Source organism: Camelus ferus, chromosome 6 (assembly GCF_009834535.1).
Source record: "Camelus ferus isolate YT-003-E chromosome 6, BCGSAC_Cfer_1.0, whole genome shotgun sequence".
NCBI classification, from domain to species: domain Eukaryota; kingdom Metazoa; phylum Chordata; class Mammalia; order Artiodactyla; family Camelidae; genus Camelus; species Camelus ferus.
This window is the reverse complement of record NC_045701.1, coordinates 71,882,115-71,900,297: the sequence shown is the minus strand read 5'-3', so window position 1 is coordinate 71,900,297 and position 18,183 is coordinate 71,882,115. Positions and strand designations below refer to the sequence as shown.

At 55.3% G+C, this 18,183-nt stretch overlaps 1 long non-coding RNA gene across 1 annotated transcript; it reads right to left on the bottom strand.

The window, feature by feature from the left end:
* Positions 1-487: 487 nt before the first annotated feature.
* On the bottom strand, positions 488-2,769 carry LOC116664360. The gene is made up of 3 exons (XR_004320867.1): positions 2,210-2,769; positions 1,212-1,503; positions 488-1,066 (listed from the first exon to the last, which is right to left on the bottom strand). It is a non-coding gene; the product is annotated as an uncharacterized LOC116664360 (long non-coding RNA).
* Between the last annotated feature and the right edge of the window lie 15,414 nt (positions 2,770-18,183).

The window sequence follows — 18,183 nt, the reverse complement described above, 5'->3', positions numbered from 1 at the left end:
AGGATCTGGAAGTGGAGAGCACAGTGTAGAGGTAAGAGGTCAGGGCAACTTAGGTTAGGGTGTTGGCCATAAGGATGGGCAACAGTGGGTAGAAATGAGACCTGGCTGGGGTGGGACTGAGAGGACCAGTTCAGGGTTGGGGTGGAGAGGGAATGAGACAGGTCTCCAGGACGCCCAGATCTCTGGCCTGAGGCATCCAGTCAACCTGGTAAACAATGGCATGTCCAGCTGCTGTCAGAGAAAGATCTGGTGTTTACTGGACATGTGAGAACTTTTCCTCTAGAGTCCACCAAGCTGGGCAGTAAAAGTTTCCACTCTTGCTACATAAAGCTGCTGTGCGCAGGGCATGAGACGCGGTGTCATGAGCAGAGCTGGAAAGTGTTATTATCAACAGTGCAGTATAGTTTTGAATCATCTAATTCTTTCCCCAAATCTGGCATTTGAAAAAAAACCTAGACCCTGTGGTTGGAGAGCCAGTTCTCTACCTCTGAAAGGCCTTCCTACTTCAGGGGAGCCGTTTCATGTCCCCAGAGGGCAGAGGCAGATTGCGAGAGGCTCAGGGATGGAGATTCTAGCTCAGCACAACAAACAGGAGGTTGCTAATAACCAGCACTTTCTCACAGGGATGATCCTCCCATCACTGGGTGTATTCAAGCGGAGGCTGGCAGGAGGCTGGGGCCTCCCCAACCGGTGAGCCAGTCAGCAAGGAGACTGAGTTCCTGTGGTCGTGGACACCCCTTTCCTCTAGCCTCCCTGCATCTCCAGAGGACAGCAGCTGCCTCCCCCGTCCGGCACAGAAACCCCTCTGCCGGCTGGTGGAAGACTAAGCAGCCAAGTCACAGCTAAGCCTGCCCTGCTCGCTCTGGCTTTCAGGATCTCTGTTTCCTCTCCGCGCATGGCCAGGAGAAGAGCAAACCCCAGCGTGGGCGGAGCGGTGGGGCTGTTCTGATGCTGTGCAGGCCTGTCCAAATCCTCCTGGCTTTTCAGGAAAGGGCGTCCTCGTGTCTGTGGGGCTGCTAGAGCCAGGCATGATCGCCTGAAACTCCTCCACTCACAGGCTTGACTCCTACAGGGACACTCCAAGGGCGTCAAGGATGTGAGGAAGGGGCTCTCCTGCCTAAGCTCCTGGGACAACCCCAGCTCCCTGACCTCTTCCAAGCACTGCTCACCAGAATTGCTGCAGCAGCTGCCCCTTGATGGATAGAACCTACCTGGGGAACCCTCAGGGACAGGGGCCTGCACAGGCCAAGACGCAGGCTGCTTGGTCCCTGCTGGGGCGGAGAGTGGGCTGACACTTCCAGAAGGCTCTGATCTCTGGCAGGCCTGAATGCTTTGCTCCGTGGCTGGTCCCAGCTGCTGCAGTGGACCTCTCTGAGCTGCTGGAGGGGAGAGAGCTGGCATCTAGTATGCTCTGGGGTTGGGGGGAGGCTGTGCTTGTAAGACTAAGATCCTTTTTGGTCTGAAGGAGCCCTGCCTTTGCTGATAGGACTGCAAACTTCTGTTCTGTCATAACAACAACAACAACAACAACAACAACAACAACAACAACAATAGAGAAGGCAGGAGCGAGGGTCAGCTGCTGAGCTGTGGCCCCACCGGAGTGGCCCAGACTTTCCAGTGGGTGCCATAGAGGAGGAGGGCCTAGCTGAGTGGGATCCCACCTCCCTGGGCTGTGGCCCCGCACCTAGGGGTCGGAGCAGGGACAGCGGATTAGTGTTCCAGACTTCTCAGATCAGAGGCCCAGTTGAGAGCTGGGGGTGGGGTGGGCGGTGCTGGCTGGGGGCTGCCCTGTGGGGGTGGGGTCGGGCAGGGCAGGGCTGGAGGCTTCCTAGCTCTCCCCGCCAGCTGACCCTGTTATTTTTAGCTCTGGAATGCTCCTCCCAAGCCCCCTTCAGTTCTGTTTATCTTGCTTTTGTGTCCCTGTTCCTCTCTGGGAAACTCTACAGCAGGAATGGGATAAATGGAGGGGAGGAAGAGGAGATTAGGGCGGCCAGAAAGAATAGGAGAAATTAGCTGGGGCCAGGCTGGAGGAAGAGTTGGGCGCTGCTCTGCCCCGCCCTTCCCCCAGCTCCAGAGGCTGCCTCTTTCTCCTTTCTGCATTTCTTGGGTTTGGGGCCACCAGGCAGTCCCCTCCTCCTTCCCCACCACCAATGATAAGACTTCCTCTGTGCCAGAGACTTCCAGGCCCTGGACAGCCCCATCCTCTCACCTTTCCTCCTGGGACCTCAGGTGACTGGCATCATGCCTAGAGTGGGGTGGGCGGCAGGGCCAGGATGCACTGTGGAGCCCTTTGAGGAACTCCCTTGTGAACATGAAGGAGAGGAACAGTGGGACTGGGGACAAAGAGCTGGTGTGAACTTGGAACCTCAGTTGCGTCCTGTGTGAAACGGGAATGACACCCGTTCTTCTCTCTGAAAGACCGTTGTTGGGCCTGCGTGAGACGGTGGATATGAAACACTATTAACGCGTGGAAGCTGTTTGAGAAAAGTTAGCCTGCGGTTGGAGGAGGGTGCGTGAGTCTCCTGGAGGCTTTTTAGCCGCACTTGGGGAAAGCCACATCCCTCCCCCAGCCTCCCCTAGGCGACGCCAGCTGCCGAGGCTCTTGTAGGAGTGCATCACTCACCCACTGCTCCTCTTCCTCCTCCCCCCCCCCCCCCATGCAGGGATGCTGGAGAGGAGGAGCACCTGTGGGCTGAGGAGGGGGGCTTCCAGAGGACATGCCTCCCGCCAGCCCTCAGTCACAGACCCCAGACCTCAGACCTCAGGGCCAGCAGAGGAGAGGGGCAGTGGCTGGAGGCAGTGAGGAGTGGGAAGGGGAGGGGAGTGGAATCCTGAAGTTTACCGTGGTGATGGTTTCCTGACTGGGGTGGGTGCGCTGTCTCTTCCTGTCCTTTCCTTTAAGTCGCCTTCTAGGAAAAGCCCACCAGCCCCCGTGGAGGGCCTGGCATCACCTGGAGCTGGAACTCAGGGGAAGAAGCCCTGGCGGTCAGCAGGGAGCCTTGGTTGTCCTGAGGCTAAGGGGCAGCAGGAGCATTCTGGCCACTGGCTGCGGTCAGTTGATAAATGGCTGTTCTCCAGCGGCCGCCTTGAAATACCATGTGTAAAAGTGGGGTGGGCATGCCCAGGCCAGTCCTGTGTATAGGAGAGGGAGGAGGAACCATCTGGGGTGACCACTGTCCCCAGGCGTGGGACTGGCACCACTTAGAGGTGGAGAAGAGGCAGCAGCTGTCCCATGCCAGAAAAGGCACTGACCTTTAGAGCAAGAGACAGAAATAGCTGGGGAGAGGCTAGAACCTCTGTGGGAGAGAAATCCAGGCCGGGCAGGGGCAGGCCTGGACACGAGGAAGGGAAGGAAGCCCTACTCATACTGGCCACTCCAGACACTGTGCTGGGCATTTCATGTACTTCTACTTATTTCCCACCTCCAGCCTGCAGAGTGTGTATTATCTCCATTTCACAGATGAGAAAACAGGCTTGGAGAGATGTGGCCAGGCTGGTCGTCAGCAGAGTTGGGAGGAGGACTGAACCAAGCCCAGCTGGTCTGACCATCCACTACCCACAGTGCCTGCAGCAGCCCCTTCCACACTCACAATGACTTTTGTCATCGTAGTGGGTGGGGTATTCAGCTGAGTTGGCACTTGCTGCCGGCCTGATGTGGGGGGGAGAAGAAATGCTGTCAATGAATTCTGGAGGCCCCAAAGGTGAACTTCAACTACTGCTGTTTTTTAAGTGACCCCGAGCCTCTGCACCTCTGCAGCCTGTGACCAGGACTTCCCTTCCTCCCAAACAGAAAGACGGAGGCTCAGCAGTCCCCCGCCCACTTTCCCCAAACTGTGCTGGGCTTCGGGCTGGGCAGAGCCCCAGGAGACCCCACCTCTGCAGCAGTAGCAGGAGCAAGCTTGGGGGAAAGGCCCCTAAGTCTGGGAAGGAAGGCTAGAATAGCAGGCTCAAGATAACGCTGCCTGGCTGACTGGCTCCCCTGTCCGCCCTCCCCACTGACAGCTTCCCAGCCCGGGCAGCTCCCAGCTGTTTCTGCTTATCTGAAGCCAGGGAGGCTGGTTGCCTGGATACCAGTGCTTCTGATTAGTGGTTGGCTCCTTGTGGGGGCAGGCGGAACTGCCGCATCCCGTCCCGCTGGGCGTGGCATCCGCAGGCTCTGCTGAACTGGCCCTTGGAAAGGTGTCGAGGGAGGATTTGGGCGGTATGGGGGAATGCTTGGGAAAAGACCCCTTTGCCAGGAGTTGGCTCAAAGCAGTGCTTTAGAATCAGAAAATATGGGCTTTGCCACTGCTGGCTGTGCAACTTTGGTCACATTAACTTCTCTGAGCCTGTTTCTTTATCTGTGAAGAGGAATAAATATCCCCTGCTTCAGAGTTGTTTAAAGAGTAAGTGTGATGATTTGATGCATGCTCAGAGCACAGTTCCCTGATGAGCTTAACCCCCTACCCTCACCTGCCACAGCTGGGCCCCTCTGCGTCAGGTGGTCTGTCCGTGTCCTCCAGGGAAGCTGTGTGGGGTCACTGAGGCAGGCAGCTGTGAAGCCTTGGAGGAACCTGGCTTCAGGAAGAGGGCTTGCCACCCCTGCCCGGTGCCCCCAGTGCTTAGCTGGGGCCGGGGAGGTGGGCGCAGGCATGGGTTAGGGAAGACTGGACAGGAGAACAGCCACTGGGAGTGGGGTGAACACAGCCCAGCGGTGGGAGCAGCCCAAGGTGGCCTGTTACTAGCCCTGGGGTCAGAAGAGAGCAAAGCCATGGGTGCAGGAATGTGACCAAGAAGACATGTTCTTCTGTATCCTTAGGTCCAGTGGTCTCTGAGGGACCTGCTCACTGGAAAGGCAGAGCCCTGGGCTGTGAGCAAGATGAGAGAAACCTGAATACACTCTGCAGAAAGAATTTTCCCCAGCTCATCCCTGAGCTTTCCAGAAACCCTCAGCAGAGCTGGGCCCATGGAGCCGGCAGCTGGTCTGGATGAGAAGCAGCAAATGGCTAAAGGGTGCCAGTGACCCCTGGAGGTTGCGTGGCCATCATAGATCCTCTTCTTGACCCTCTCGACTTAAGAAAAGGGCAGAGAATAAAAGGGATGGTGGGAGGGACACAGAGAGGAGCGCCATCTCACCAGGGCCTTTACTTTCTCTCTCTCTGAATGGAGTGTGAGATCAGCCTGTGCTGCAGCAGAGGGTGTGGAGTCCATGAATAATGCAGAGAGGAGCGTGGGGCAGCTAGAAAGTGGTTACCATTGCATCGGAGCAGGGAATGGGCCTTGAATACAAAACGGAGGGGAGACTGAGGGCTGGAGCCCAAAGGGGAGAGCTCGGTGCTGCCCTTGGGGCTCTGGGTTGAGAGACTTGCTACCCGTCCATAGGGCCCAGGTGCTGCACAGGTCTCCCTGGGCATCTGCAGCAGCCCTGGGCCTGCACACTGGGATCAACTGCTGGGTGTGCCCCGGGCCTGGCCTTCCAGCTGGTTAGGGCAGAAGGAGGCAGTGCCCCCTGTCAGTACCTTCCCAGAGGAGCTGGCGCCGGCGAGCAGGGTGGAAGGAAGGCTTAGAGATGAACTTTCTCAGGGAAACTGAGGGCAATTCCAGAGACTGGGGCGGGGGTCACTTCTAGCAGCTCAGGATTTGGCGGAATTCTAAAGGAGGGGTGTTGCTTAAGAGTCAAAAGAAGAAAGTGAATCTCACCAGGAGGGATCTACAGTAGGTCTGGGTGAAAAGGGCCCCCAACTCTCCTGCACGAGAGCCCTCTCTCTTGCCCAGGAGCCCTCAAAGTTACACCTCTGCAAATCTATGGAATATTTGAACAGAAGAGAGACAAGATCAGATGTGAGCGAGCAAGTCCGCTCAGGCTACTAGGTGGAGACTGCAGGTGGCCAGGAGACCTGGATCATATTATTGTGTAGTGTGTTGTCCTGCAAGATCAATAAGCCATTTACTCTCTGCTCACCTCTGCCTCTATACTTGGCGGTCACACTGTGATTTGAGAGAGAGGGAATGCAGGGGCCAGTGAAGGGACCGCCAGAGCAGTCCAGTGTCAGAGGCTGGTGTAGCCGAGGGCCTGGGCAGCAGCTGAGGGGCTGTGTCTGGAGGTAGAAATGACCACTCTTGGTGATCAACTCAATGTGCGTATGGGGAGAGAGGCCTCAAAGGAGACCCCCCAGCTTCTGGCTTGGGCAACCGGGTGCTGAGTGGATGGGGGTGCCTTGTATCCAGAAGAGAAGCACCGAGGCTCTGGAGCTGGGGGGGTAGAGGAAAGATGCCGAGTTTGAGATTCCTCTGAGGTGACCAGCTGGCCACTGGGAATCAGGTCAGGGATCTGAGACTGGGCCTTGCTGCTGTGATGGGCTCCCTCTGAGGACAGACAGGCAGCCCAGCTCTTGCCTCCACCAGCCCACGAGAAGGAAGGGGTCAGGTGAGGCTCTAGTAAAGTCCTGACTGGGGCCTGGGGCTATGGGTATTTCTGTCATCCAGAGCAGCCTCCCTGCCAGGAGGGGTCTGGCTGCCTCCTTTGCTCATCCAATTTGTGAAGCCCAGGGCACCCTGAGGCCTTTCTTCTCTCTGCTTGCAGTCAGGCCCTGGAGCAGCCCCATGAGGCTCTTTCTTGTGGGCAGCACCCCAGGAGAAAGGATTTCTCCTCCACCGCCTCCTTCTCTGCCAGCAAAGTGCCCTGAGGGCCTCGGGTGCCCTGGCAAGAGGTGCCCTAGGGTGTTGCCCCGCAGCGGTGGGGTTGAGTGCAACCCTTCCCCCCCACCCGGGGGGGGGGTAAGTGTTTATACTTCTGTTGCTTCCCAGCCCCCACCCCAGGGGCTCCAGGGCCCTCTCCTGGCGGTACCCAACCCCACGCAACTGCTCTAGGAAAGGGTTTCCCATAAATACGTCCCCACACAGCATGTGCACGCAAACAATCCAATTATAGGTGCAAACAGCAGCCTGGAGAGAGGGCTAGCCCATGAGTGGCCCAAACAAAGGAAGAAAGGAAACAAGTTCAACTGAGATTGGAGGGGAGGGGTCTCGAGCAGGCTACTTGGAGGGGCCCAGAATGCCGGGAACGGCTGCAGAACAGCAAGAAAGAGGCGGCTCTGGGGCTGGCAGGAGACAGAGCGTCTCAGAGATCTGGTAAAGACAAGTGGGTGTCAAGTGGAATGGGAAACAGAGGAATGCAAAGTAAAGGAGTCCCAGCAAGTTCTGGAAAATAAGGTATCATTTCTTCACACGTGCTTCACTGGTGTCCACATCTGCTGTATTCTGAGGAATGTTCCAGAAATGCAGAGAAAGGACACAGTCCTGGTCCTGGAGCAGCTCACAGCTGTCAGGGCAGAGACAGGGCAGGGCCCAGGGATTTAGAGCCCAGACACAGGCTGGAAGGCTGTGGAGGCGGCGGTCAGTGTCCTGGAGATGGTGGACCCAGCTTAATCTGTCTTGAGGAAGAAGTGGCAGACATCCGGGGAGAGGGGCAGCACAGAGGCCGAGAGGCAGGAGAGAGCCTGGTGCTTCCCAAGAGCTACGGTTAGGTCGCAGCACGGCTTGAGAACGATTTGTGTGCTTGTGTGTGTGTACACGTGTGTGTGCGTGTGCACCTACATGCTCAGGACTGCGAGAGATGAGAGAGGGCTGTGCAAGAAGGTAAGGGCTTCCTTGCTAAAGGTCTGATGTTCGCTGCAAATTTCTGGACCTTGACTTGAAGGCAGTGGAACACATTTAGATGATGTGGAGTGACGTGGCAAGATTTGTGTTTTGAGGACAGATTAGGGTGCTGGAGACTGGAGCTGGGAAGCATTTGGCTAGGAAGCCGCTGCAGTGATCCATGTTTGAAACGATAAAGGCCTGAAATGATACCTCACACTTCTATGGCCTTGTCTGTGCCAGGCATTGCTTTTTTTCTTTACAAAGAGGAATTCACTCAATCATTGCAACAATCCTACAAAGTGGGTACAATTATCCCCACCTTGCAAGTCGGCAACTGAGGCCCAGAGGGGTGAAGTGACATTCTCAAGTGCCCATATCAAAGCAGAGAAGCCAGGACTCCATCTGGCCCCACAGCTGGCACTGAACGGAAAGGGCCTGGCTGTCAGGATGATGAAGATGGGATAGACTGGCAGGATGTCAAGGAGGAAGAGCCAGGCTAACTGGAAAGCTTGAGGTGGGGGTGGGGGGGTTGTGGGAGTGAGAGAGAGAAATCAAAGATGAGGGTGAGGGAGTATCCTGGGTCAAATAGCGTTACCTCCAAAAGTCATGTGTACCAGGAACCTGTAAACGTGACCGTACTTAGAGTCTGTGCAGATATAATCAAGTTAAGGTGGGGTCATACTAGTGCAGTGTGGGTCTTAAATCCAAAACTAGTATCCTTATAAGAAGGAAATATGGACACAGGCACAGAGAGACCCATGGGGAAGCCAAGTAATGATGGAGGCAGATTGGAGTAACCAACCTACCAGCCCAGGATTCCTGGCAAACATCAGAAGCTGGAAGAAGCAACGAAGGACCGACCCTTCCCTAGAGTCTGCAGAGGGAGTATGGCCTCACCAACACCTCGATTTCAGACTTCCAGCCCCCGAACTGTGAGAGAACAAATGTCTGTTGTTTTAAGCACCCCACTCCCACCCTGGTATGTGGTAATTTGTTACAGCAGCCTTAGGAAACAAATACACTCTCCTACTTGAAGGAAAACAAGAGGAGGATGCTGGTGTATCTAACTTGATCAGATAATTTTCAAAACAGGAAGGGAGAGGCAGGCATGATCCTCTAGGTGAGCCTTTAAAAGAAGAATGTGGAGCTGCTCTGGGAGGCCCTCAAAAACAAAATTCTGACTGTGTAATCATGAGAGGTCCTGATGAGAAGGAGAAAGGGAGGAGCCTGAGAGACGAAGTGCATCATCGCAGGGCTGGCAGATGAGCTCAGCCTGGAGAAGGACACGTTCAAAGCTGGAGGAAGGGCGCAGAACCAAGGGCAAGAATAAAGGAGCATCTGAGATGGCAAGAATAGAACCCGGCCCGCTGCACCCACATGAGGCTGAGGCTTGCAGAAAGGGCCAAGAGCGAAATAGTGGTTCAGAAGGTGGGGAAGGGAAATCTAAGCAGTTTTCAAAGTTTTGCTAGGATCAGGAATGCCTGCTTGGGGAGAGGGCTAATTCAGCCTACATGCATGACAGATATACCTGGATGCTATTTGTCATTGATCTTCTCTGTAAAGATAATGGAATGGAAAACACAGGTTTTTGGTTTTTGTTTTGTTTTATTTTTTAATGGAAAGGATTGCACAAATATTATCGAGAGAAAATGGAAACCCAGGACTGGGGAGAGGAGATATCTGTAGGAAGATGAGATCCCTGTCACAGGAGGCATTCAAACAGAGGGTGGAGGAACCTCTCATTAGGGTGTGGGAGAGGTGATTCCTCTGAGACTTTATAGTGGACACAACCCGTTACTCACTGCCTGACCCTCTGACCCTTGGTTCTCCTGCACCATAGTGGTACCCTAGAAGCACTCTTGCTTGGCTTTGGTGAGGAGGCAGTGGAGAGACAGAATCTCTTCAGGGCCTCGGCTCAGACTGGGCAGTACTGGGCAAATCAGAACCTTGTGATGTGGTTGTTTTCTTGCTATGAAGGTTTTGTGACCTTAGAAGTGCAAACCTAAATCTTCAGCTTTTTAAATTACCAAGCACTGAGTGCAACTCACCATCACGAAAAATCCTGACCCTCCTCCATTCCACCCCACCCCCACCTCTGATCTTTTGTTCACGTGGCCTCACCCAGGAACAAGGCAAGGTCCTCTCTGGGTGCGGTGGCTGTGCTGGGCGGCAGGGAGAGCCAGGTGGAGGGGGTGGCTTTCTCCTGCTTTCCCTCCCTCCTCTGCCTCTTTGTTCTCCTCCGCCCCTCTCTCTGCCTTTAAGGCTGGCAGGATTAGCTGACGGGGATAAGCCAGGGCGAGCCCTCGCCTCCCCTGCCCTCTGTCTGTCTATCAAATGGAAGGATGGTGGGAATATTCACCTGATCTCTCTGGCCCCTGCACTCCCACCATCCAGGGTGCTCGAATTTCCGAGGAGCTGCCTGCAGGTGGGGGGAAAAGAGCCAGAGACTCGGCCTTTGGCTGAGGACAAGAATCTCCATGACGTTTTCTTTGACCTTGAGAAGGCCCTCCAGCCACCCTGCCTCTCGAGAGGCAGAGCCTGGGAGCTGGAACTTGCCCCTTTGGCACCAGCAGCCTGGCCGTAGCTTTCACACATTCTCTAGCACAGCTGAGCCAAATTCCCAGTCTGAGGCCCCACAGACAGGGTGGGACAGGGGTGTGGAGATGGGGGTGGCAGTGCCCACCAGGGGCTGAAGGACAGAGGGGAGAGGTCTGCCTGGGCGGCTGCCGTGTGTCCCGGGCCTCGCAGCACCATTGCTGGAACCTCCAGACACGTGGATGCCAGAGTCACTCGCCTGCCCTTACTTGGCGGACAGCCCTCCCCTCCTGCTCCGACTTAAGATCCCTGGCGCCTCTTTTATGCCACAGTCCTGAGTCGCCTCACCTCTCTGGGCCCCAGTGTGTGACAGGAGAGGCCGGATCAGAGAGTCATCCGCCCGCCCCAGGCTTTAGGGAGAAGAGACTCTGACTTATTCCAGTCTCCAGCCTCCTTCAAGTTCCCTTCCCTTTTTTCTCTCAAATCAAACAAATAAACCTGTTGTTTGGTTTTTTTATACATTTAATACATGCTGGCTGAAGAAAAGCAGCAAAATGCTATAATAAGAATCACCACCTAAAAACAGTCACTGTGAACATTTTGGTGTGTATTATTTTCTCTCTCTCCCCCCTAGACACTGAGGATTCATCAGTGGCAAGTCAGGCAGGGAGCCTACCCTTTAAGGGCTTACATGTCTGGGAAAAATTACACATAACCTACACACTGACGAACAAGACAGAGCTTTCTCTGTCTGCTCCCTCTCTCCTTTGCCTCCATCTCTACGGCCATAGATTTCCTCCCTGAGAAGCCTTCCTTTTCTTTCACACACCTATGCCGTGGCAGGAAGAGGCTTCGAATGTACTGTGAGGTGCTGGACACGTCCTGGGCAGGGAGAAGACAGCCCCCACCCTGTCAGAGCTTCACCTTGTCCCTTGTCTAGAGCTCAAGGCTGCTTGTGCCCCACACCTGGGATCAGAACAGCCACATCCCAGAGCGTAGAAGGAAGGGCCCCTGCAGACGCACCCCCTGGGCCTGGAGAAAGGTCCAGTCACAGGGGTCAGCCCGCATGGCGACTGCCCAGCCAGGGGCCACCTCCCACGGTGCCAGGGGGCCTCCCATTGCTCTTTCTTGTCTCCCAAGTGGTGTGAAGGAGACGGAGGGGGTGGCGAGGTGATGAGAAAGTGAGAGGGGAGGGAAGGAGGGGAGGAGAACCAGTCTCATTTCCATAGCAACCACACATGTGAGCCAGCTGCTGTTGCCATGGAAACAAGAGGAGCCTGCTCAGAGGCTGTGCTGTCTCAGGGGAGACACAATTTTTGACAAAAAATACCCTTTGATAAAAATAAAGAAAAAAATAATGAAAGCCACTCTCTCTGGGATTCGGGGGCACTGCTGAATGAGGTGACAAAGGAAAGGAGGGGGCTGGGCTGGGGAGGAGGCTGCAGGCCACGCGCTTCTGCCAGCTGCAGAGAGTTGCCGAGTCAGTGTTTTAGAGCCAAGGGGGCCTCGGAGATCATCCCCACTTGATGGATGAAGGAAGGAGGCCTAGGGAGGGAGGCAGGTGGCTCACTCAGGGTCCCAGGGCACGAGGAAACCGCCCAGGGAAACCCAGAGGCTCTTGGGAGAAGGGAAGAGACACACTGGTTCTCGGAGGTAGCTGAGTGCAGCCTGCGGGGTTCCTCTTGAGCCAGTGCATGGAGACTGGGGAGGAAGAGACAGACAAATGGCCAAGTTCAAGCTCCTCTCACTAGGGTGGGGAGTATGGCAAGCACTTTGGCCTCTTTCTTCCTCTCCCAGTACCCCCACACCCTCCACCCCAAGCTTGGCTTCCTAGGGTTTTGGCTGTTTCTCAGGGGACCAAGCCCAGGTGAGTCCCCACCAGCAGGGCTGGAGAGAAATTGCCAGCAAGAGACCATGAGGGAGCCTCCCAATCTAAAGACAGGAGTACAGAAAGGGTGGAAATGCTCAGAGAAGGCTGTGCTGTCTTCTCCAGGAAAGGCATCGCCGACCTAAAAGATCAGCATGCTGGAGGTGGGGCAGCGGGGCAGGTTGACAGGGAACTTGCTTCTAGACTAGGCATTTGGCCAGAAGGAGATGCTCTTGGTAGGGGTCAAGTCCAGGGGAGATCAATCAAGACATAGTTAACAGGAAGGTGAGGGCTTAAAAAAACCATGGCTTTAACACAAGGGTTTCTGAACAGCAGGTTCCTTGCAGTATAGCTGGGCCCCTGGCCAGATAGGGAAGCAAAGGGTGGGCTCTGCCTGCCCTCCCATCTCACCAGGACCATCTCTGCTTCTCTCTCTTTTACGTGTTTCTTTTTTCACATAGCACTTTCGCAAATGTCATCTCATGCGTTCCCCTTCGAAAACACTAAGGAGGGTGTGCCCATTGTAAAGAGGAGGATACAGTCTCAGAGAGGTTAAGCCCCTGGCCCAAAGTCACACAGCTCACAGCAGCCAAGTAAGAACTCAGACTCCAGCTTCAGAACAGGACAGCAACCCGTTTCACAGGAAGGGAAGATGAGACATGAGAGAGGGCATGTTCCTGCTCAGATGCTCCCCTGACCTCTCCTTGAAGAGAACAGAGGGGTGATGAGAAGTTGCCCCAGGATGGCCCAGGTCAAGGACACCTTCGCGGGAAGTGATCTTGCCTCCTCCTCATCCTGGAGCTCCCTCTTTTCTCTCTTTGGGGGCTTTGTGGGGCCTCAGCTGGCGGCCCTGGAGGGAAGGGTGAAGGCAGGAGGGGTGGTAGGGGCCTGGGAAGGTGGGTCTCTGCCCTTACCTTCCAGGAGCACCTCCTGCCTCCTGTCAGCTGCCCTTGGTGGCTCCCCCCTCAGCCTCTAAGGCAGAGACCACGTGGGTGAGTTGCCATGGGAACCGCAGAGTTCTATTTGAAAGCCAGGCACTGTGTAATCTGAGAGGCTGGGGGAAGGGTGCTGGGGCTGGGTGCAGAGGTGGGGCCATTACACCTGTTTGGCTAATGTCCTCCTGGCTCACCTCTTCTCACCAGAAGCCATCTGTTTTAAGATTTCATCATCCCCTCTTTCCCATAAATTGCCTGCCTCCCGTGGTCCCACGGCCACTGTCCTCTTTGTCACCCCAGGCAGTAGTCCCACAGGCCCTGTCCTGATTCCCCAGAGAAGCAGCTGATTAACCCCGTTATACAACACAGGGTGGCAAAACCCCAAGAGATTTTTGCCACACAAGGGGTGGGACGGAACCTCAGGGATTATCAGGATTACAGGGTGTGTGTGTGGGAAGGAGGGGAGCGTTGGGGAGGTGCTGCTCCAGAGATGGAAACCCGGACCCCACCTCTCCTCTCTCTCCCCACCTGGTTCAACAGCAAGAATTCTGGCAGGCTGGCCAGGGGCTGAGTGCTGACCCAGGAAACTAGAAGGCTTGGAGTCTGACCTGAGAGCTAGCACTGGGCTTGCGTTGGCCTCAATTAGAATTCACCCCTGGCCACACCCAGACCCTCACTGTCCCCTACTCACGCCTGGTTTAGGCACTGTGCTTGGTCTTGCCAGCTGTCACTTGCTACGTCCCCCACCCCCATCCCAAGCAACAGCAGAGGAGTTGAGAACTTTGCTTCTCCACTTTGCTGTGTGACTGGAGGCAAACTGCCTGGCCTTGCTGAGCCTCAAATCTTCCATGAAACAGGGATTAAAAAAAGAAATTAACTGCTTAGAGGGTTGCTGGGGATTAAACGAGACAATGCATTTAAAGTGCTTAGCAGAGCGCCTGATGTCAACAAAAATAGAAGTATGATTACTATTATTATCCATCTCTCAACACTCAGAACAAGCCCCATCTCCTCCACGAAGCCTTCTTTCTCCAAGGAGGGAGAACTGGTGCTTAGGTGGGAGCATTCTCTCACTGCACTCTCACAGCTGCCCTGGGAGGGAGGTGCTCTTTTTGACTCTCCGCATGGTACAGAGAGGGACACTGAGGTGCAGCCAGTGTCTTGCTCAGGTCACTGGCTATTAAGGAGCAGGGCAACATTCAAGCTCAGCCTGTCTGGTTTCAAAGCCTCCTGCTTTTTCTACTACAACATACTCCTCATATATGGAACAACCCTCCCCCAGCCGTGTCCTTCCAAAACAGGTTATTCAGAGTTCGTTCAAAGCAGGTTATTATTTTTTTTTTAAATTAGGTTTATTTATTTACTTATTTTTTGACAGAGGTACTGGGGATTGAACCCGGGACCTTGTGCATGCTAAGCATGGCACTCTACCACTGAGCTATATACCCTCCCCCCCAAAGCAGGTTATTATTGCTTCTGATTTCTCTCTTGCCTTCTCACCTGAACTCCCTGCACCAGGGCAGAGAGTGAGGAGGTAAACAGAACCAGGGAGGGTCAAGATTAGATATCCCCTGCTCCACGGGGGAGTGTATGCAGTAGGGACTGGAAGCCAGGTGGGGTGTTTGTAAGGAGCAGGTGGCCTGGCATAGGAATCCCCAGGTAGGGAGAAGATTCTAGGTGCCATAAGGGTCGTCTGGACTCTGAGACAGACTCTCCCCAACCTATTCTGATTTTCTGCTCAGCTCTGACCTTGATCTCTGGACCCCAATCTCCCAGATCAGGGCTGGGGAGGGCTTGATGGATGACCTTGAACTGGCTTTGTCTGTCTGGGGACTCAAAGGAAGTGTCTCCTTTAGGTGAAGAAGAGATAGAGAGAAGGTGAGGGATAAGAGGGGAGAGAAAGGAGAAACAGGAGGGGAGGAAGGGGAGGGAGGAAATGGAGGGGGGAGGGAAGAGAGGCTGCTGGAGAAGAGGGTGGAGGGAAGGACACAGGGAGGGGAGGGAGGGAGGCGGGAAGGGAGGACTGGCTGCCAAGTGTGATTCTGAGCTCGGAGGAAGAAGAAAGGATGAGAAAGCAAGAAATCAGCTTCAAGGGAAGGATGAAAGGGGGAGGGAGCTGAGAAAGGGCGAGAAAGTGAATGAGGGAGAGAGAAAGCTGGGAGAGAGGAAATGAAAGGATGAGGCGAGCTGAGGGGAGAGAGAAAGAGGAACAAAGAGAGACTGAGCAGCTGCCCAGTCCTCCTCGGTCCTCCCTCCTGCCAAATGCAGGCCGCTGAGGGCCGAGGGCCGAGAGTGGCTGAATGAACTGAGCTGGGAGCTGGCTGTGCTCAGTCTCAGCAGCTCCTGCCCAGTACCAAATCCCTTCCGCTCAGCAGTTTGCAAGGGAAGGGCGCACCATCCTCCGCCATCCGCCCCTTTTCTGGAACAGCACCTTCTCTGAGGCCCCAGTGAACCTCCCAGGTCTTTATGGCTGATGCCTGCCCTCAGAGTACTCCCAGGTGCACCATCCTGGACAACCCTTCTAGAACCTTCCAAAGAGACAGAAACCAGTGGATGTACTAGGGGCAGAGCAGGTGTGCATGCAGCCCAAGGAATTCCTCCTCCTTTCACTGCTGGAACCCAGGACCTTTCTTAGTGGCTGGGCTCTGCCTCCACTTTAATAAAGGAACTGAAATGATCTTAGCAGGAGCTCAGCAGGTTTCGTGTTTGATCTTGTCAGATCCTCACGGCAACCCTAACAGGTCCATACTATTATTGTTCCCATTTTCCAGAAGGGGAAGGAGAACCAAGGAGGTCTGGTTATTTGCTCAGCTCTCATGTCGGGGAGGGAACTGAGGGTCTAACTGATGGGGATAGAGGTCATGGCCCTTCTGGGGTTTAAACCCAGGGCAGGAGCTGAGGCTGGAGGGTACGGATATGGGGTTGGCAGCTCTGAGGGGCTATGTAGGAGCTAATGGTCTGTGATGGGGGGCAGGTCTTGCAAGGCTCTGTGCCTCAGTTTCCCAGCTGACATCACTGTCATTGTAGGAATGTGCCAGGGTAGGGGCTAGCCAGAGGAGCCAGGGCACAAAGTCAGTAAGGCACTCTTTGAGGGTGGTGTCCCCTTGCAGGGAGGAAGATCTGGTCACGTGGGCGAAAGCTTGTAAATAGCATTCCCTTCCCACCATCCTCACCTGCATCTCCAGGGAAGGCTGGATGGGTGGGAATCCATCCCTGCTTTCATAGGGCTTCCACGAACCTTTCTCTAGAGCACTTTGGTCTATGGGCAAACACACACACGCGCGCGCGCGCGCGTGCGCGCGTGCCATTTTATCGTCACAGCCACCTTCCACGGCACATAAAGTATGCCTGGCTTTATTTTATGAGGCTGGAGGAAGCCAAGGTCACTCAGCTGGCAGCAGGGAGAGCAGATACCGCCTGGCTGCAAGGGCAGGGCAATAAAGTTTCTGCCCTCGAGGCATCCTGTGGGCTCTCAGGGAAACAGCAGGCACTCCGCACCCACTCTGCACCCAGGCCCCAGCCCATCTCCCACTTCCGCAGTACCCAGGGGGTCATCCTGCAAACCCTGCTGATGCCGTTGCTCCCTTGGCACCACCTGGCATCTTCCCTGAGCCCCTCTCCAGCCTGAGTGAGGAGCTGTGCCTGCTCCCTTCTGGCCCCGGGACCCTGGTAGATTCCTCTGTCACCTTCAGTTGGGGTCCCCATTAGAGTGCAGGTTTGGAAAAGGGCTTCCCCTCCTCCTCCCCTGCCCCCTGCCCAGATGGCAGCTCCCCTTCCCCAGGGACCAGGGATGCAGTAGCTCTGGTAGCCTGCGGTTACCATGGCAATGGCCCGCCCTTAGGTTTACATGGGGGCGGTGAGAGAGGATGTCAGGGAGGGTGTGTGTGCAAATATGTGTCCATTTTCAGCCCCAGGTGAGGGGGCTCAGTGGGTGGGATCCTACTCCTCCTGGCGTGTGGTTGGTCTCCCCTCCCAGCTCAGTCCCAGCCAGCTCAACTGCAGTGGCAGGTAAGATTGCATGACAGACAGAGGGACACTGGAGTGAGGAAAGATGCCCCAGAAGGAAAAGTGGAGGGGGAGGGTAGAGATGGGCATCAGCACAGTTGTCAAAGGAGGAAGGCCTGGATGGATGTAGGGTGGGTTTGCAGGAAGGAGGGAGCCAGGGTGGCAGAGGGGGAGTCCCAGGAAAGGGTGGGCCCCTTATTTCTGCTATCCCCCTCCCCCCTCCCCGGGGGTCTCCTGCTGCGCTTCCCTAGCAGAGAGAAGGCCCCTCCGCTCCTCTAACATGATCTGTAATTTCCGGCAGACATTTGAGGTCTCTGACATCTGCATAATGTGGGCCAGTCTCTTAGCAACGGGGAACAGCTGTCTGGCATTTCCAAGATTAAACTGTAACTATACACGGTCCTTGCCAGGGGGAGGAGGAGGGAGAAGGGGATAAACACTGCCTCCTGGCATTTTCAAACTCATTTAGCTTTTATTCATTTCCTGCCTCCAGTAGAGAGGCCAGGGATTCAGGCTGGGCCAGGCTGTCCCTGCCCCTGCCTCTGCCACCGCTGCTGAGGGTGCAGATGGCTTTTCACCCATATCTGTTCACTTGCAGGAGGGGAGAGGATAGGGGGCAGCACTAGCCTCTTTTGTTTCTGTTGTATCTCTTTGTAGGTGCAGTGATCCTGGCACAGGCAGCAGAGGTACAGCCCAGGAAGAAAGGTTGTATGGTCCATCGGTGAAAGCCCCCAGGCGGCTCCAGCCCCGTTTAAGGTTTAATTCCATCCAGCTCCATGGCTAATAGCGGCATGACCTTGGGCCAAATCCCTTTACCTGTCTACACCTCCATCTCCCCATCTGTAAAAGGAGATAATTCTACCTCCCCGAGGGTTGCTGTGAAGATATAATGAACAGGCACTCAGGCAATAGAGCCATGATTAATCACGGTGCCTCTCTCCTCCTCTGGTCACCCTCCCACCCCATCATGTGTGTTAACAACCTCAGGTTCTGATTGCAGGGCAGAGGCAGACACAGTCTGTTTCCCTGGGAGCCACCACCTTGAACTCTTGTTCCTTGGAGCCCCAGGTGATGATACGTTAGCCCTGGAGGAGGACGTAAACCAAACTCAGCAGGGCCCTCTCGGCTGCCCTGCCGGGCAGGAGGCATCCTCATCCCCTGGCTGCTTGGCCCACGGCAGCTCCTGTGTCTCAATCCCTCTGCTGCCGGCTCCTGCCATTT